At 37.6% G+C, this 2,854-nt stretch overlaps 1 long non-coding RNA gene across 1 annotated transcript; it reads left to right on the top strand.

The window, feature by feature from the left end:
- The first annotated feature begins 10 nt into the window (after window positions 1-10).
- On the top strand, window positions 11-612 carry LOC116379088 (uncharacterized). Its single transcript, XR_004212376.1, has 2 exons — window positions 11-207; window positions 299-612. It is a non-coding gene; the product is annotated as an uncharacterized LOC116379088 (long non-coding RNA).
- The last annotated feature ends 2,242 nt before the right edge of the window (window positions 613-2,854 follow it).

Genomic DNA, 2,854 nt, shown 5'->3' with positions numbered 1-2,854 from the left:
AATATAGAAAATAACCTAATCAAAAGATGTCACCAATACCAAGCACCAATGTAGGAGATAAACAATGTGCAAGTGTCCAATGAGTTAATGAAAGCTCATGATGCCATATTTTGTGATGAATTACTTACTAAACAGTCCTACTAAGAAAAATGTGAATAATATTATTTTATCTTGTCTGTTTTATTTAGTCGGCAAGACCATCCATGGGTAAGGACTTGTATAATTTAACAACTGCTCTTATTGCATTAGTTGTTACTTTGTTGAGCTGAACTCTCTCAATCCTCTCTCCACCCATCAGACTCATTACCGGAGGACGTCGTGAGGCGTTGGCAGAGCAGCAAGAGCTGGAACGTGCATTTGACCGAGAGCGAGCTTTTAACTGAGCCTATGACGGTCCATCTGAAAGAGCAACTCTGAAACTTTGTCTGAAAAGAAATGCTTCTTGTTCTTCATCGTGAAAAAATATTGAATAGACTCACTGGGCTAAAATATTTTTTACATTTATTTTAAATAATGTCATTTGAATTAAATCCTCAAACTGTAATTTGCCAAAAATATTTCTCACTTGTATTATTTAAATGAAAGAATCTGAATAAATTCAAATGCAAATGATGTGAATTGTGTATTATTGCCTTAACAGTCATGACATCTCAACACAATTACCTTACAGAGATTTGGGTAGATAGGGGACAAATTAAAGACAAAACCTAGTTTAGTAATACTAAAATATAAAAAAGTATATCAAAATATTAGTAAAAAGGCATACATGAGGACCATTCCCTTCTAATAAATTATAATAACAATATGCTAACGTACACTGGCCTCAAGGCTGTCTCATTTGACAACAATGAAACATGAGGAAACAAGCTGATAGCGTGGAATTCACACATTCAGCGCAGATTTACGATAAGTAACATTGTTCCATCGTTTTCTTGGGAAACAGAAAGTGCAAACAGTACTTCTTACATTGTGTGTAATGTAGGGCTTCTACATCTTGTTCATTGTGTGCTTCTAATGTTGCATCACAATGTAAACAACTTTGAACTGCATTTGTAAGAAACTACAAATTGAACTTGAGCTGGAGTAGTTAGTATAATATTTTGTAGGTCATGTATGTCATGGATAAGAGCCTCAGCCTACAAGCAGTTGTATCAGCCATACTTGAATGTTCTTGTTAATCAGTGTGCCATATCAGCATTGAAGATAAACGTGATTATGACAATGCGTCAAAATGCACCTTTGGATCTGTAGTTTTATTCCATCCATAAAGGCAAGGTGCATAGCAACATGTTGAAAAAAAAAAATATATATATATATATACCGTATATATATCTCATGCATAATCAGATTGTAACCATCTATGAGAGCACATACAAGAAGGCTGCCATCCTCATGAAAACACCCACATCTTAGTTGAAATCACTAACCCTACCAACCTTTCACCAATCTTGTTCATCAGCAATAAACTTAACAAAGTCTGTGAAGAAGGCAATGGGTGCAAACCAATCAGAGGGCGGGTCTTAGCAGATTGCTTGAAAAACAGGCTGCGCAACTGCATATGGCTGTGAAAGAGGTGATTTGGCACGCAGATGAGAGGCCTCTTCAACATTTCAAAAACACTCTCTTGTACATTCGTAGCTAGAGTGCCATTAGTTAAGTTACCAAGTGCCATTGGTGGCCTAAGATGGCCTCCTGCTGCTTCTCTATAGTAAAAGCAGATTAAGTTTGTAATAATAAATCACTGAGTTTCTAATGGATTCTATCCGAAAGACACATCCAATGAGGGAAATACACGTTTTCCTTGACTTTAACAAGGACGTCATGTATCTGATCAATGTAACACGATATACCAAAGAACCAATGGTATAAACATTACAAATACATATGGCTTTGTCAAAGAGCAACAACGATTATGGCTTTATGGATCAGAACCAGGGACAACAGAACCACCAATGCATCGTTTTTACTTATTCAATCACCAATAGACAGATGCACACCAATACATTTCATGGGTCAAAACCACACAAAAAAACAGCACATATTTTCAGCATAAGAAACTGAATATGAAGCTACAGCGAACATGAGCACAAAGACGTATAATATGTCCAGAGCAAAGTTGTGTCCTGACATTACACCAACACAATGAGGGTCTGAAGGCAAACAAGTATTTGGTCCCTGCTGCTTAGATATTTTTAGTAAAGTCATGCGAAGGGAAAAGTTTGTACATTATACTCTGCACTTGACATACCCTATTTATGAGCATCTGGAAGCCACAGTGTTGTGGCTGCCCGGGGACTAAATCTGAGGCCAGTGCCTTGATCAAGGGCAGCGGCAGGAAAATACCTGTGAGAAAACCACAGCACCCAGAGGAAACCCATGTGAACATCGAGCAATAAAAGTCGCAGTTCAAATTCAGGATGTCCTTGCTGTGAGGCAGCAGTGCATAACACTCCCCACCAATTCTAATTATTTAACACAATGTACAACTAATATGCTTTCTTTTCCGAACCCACACATGATGTTATTATCTTGGAAACTGTGTATATTTCACAATCTACTGCTGTATGATCTCAAAAGAACTGAACTCCAGTGTAGCTCTGAAATCAGGATGCGTATCGTATACAGCACATAGTCATGATGACACAGCACGAGAAGGCTTAGTGTAAACAAACAAGGGCTACTCTCAAGAATGCATAGATTAACTGAGAAGCGACAGTACTGCACAGTAGAAGGCAGGAATTCCTCCTTTTCCCTTATTCCCATTAAAACACAGACGTTTATTAACTACCAGTTGCATATATGTGTTCAACAATGAAGTGCCGATGGTCATTTAATGCAATAAAGTCCAGACAAC

Source organism: Anarrhichthys ocellatus, unplaced genomic scaffold, assembly GCF_004355925.1.
Source record: "Anarrhichthys ocellatus isolate YVR2014 unplaced genomic scaffold, GSC_Weel_1.0 scaffold3674, whole genome shotgun sequence".
Taxonomy (NCBI): Eukaryota; Metazoa; Chordata; class Actinopteri; order Perciformes; family Anarhichadidae; genus Anarrhichthys; species Anarrhichthys ocellatus.
The sequence above is the reverse complement of the archived record's forward strand: the minus strand, read 5'-3'. Positions and strand labels throughout refer to the sequence as shown.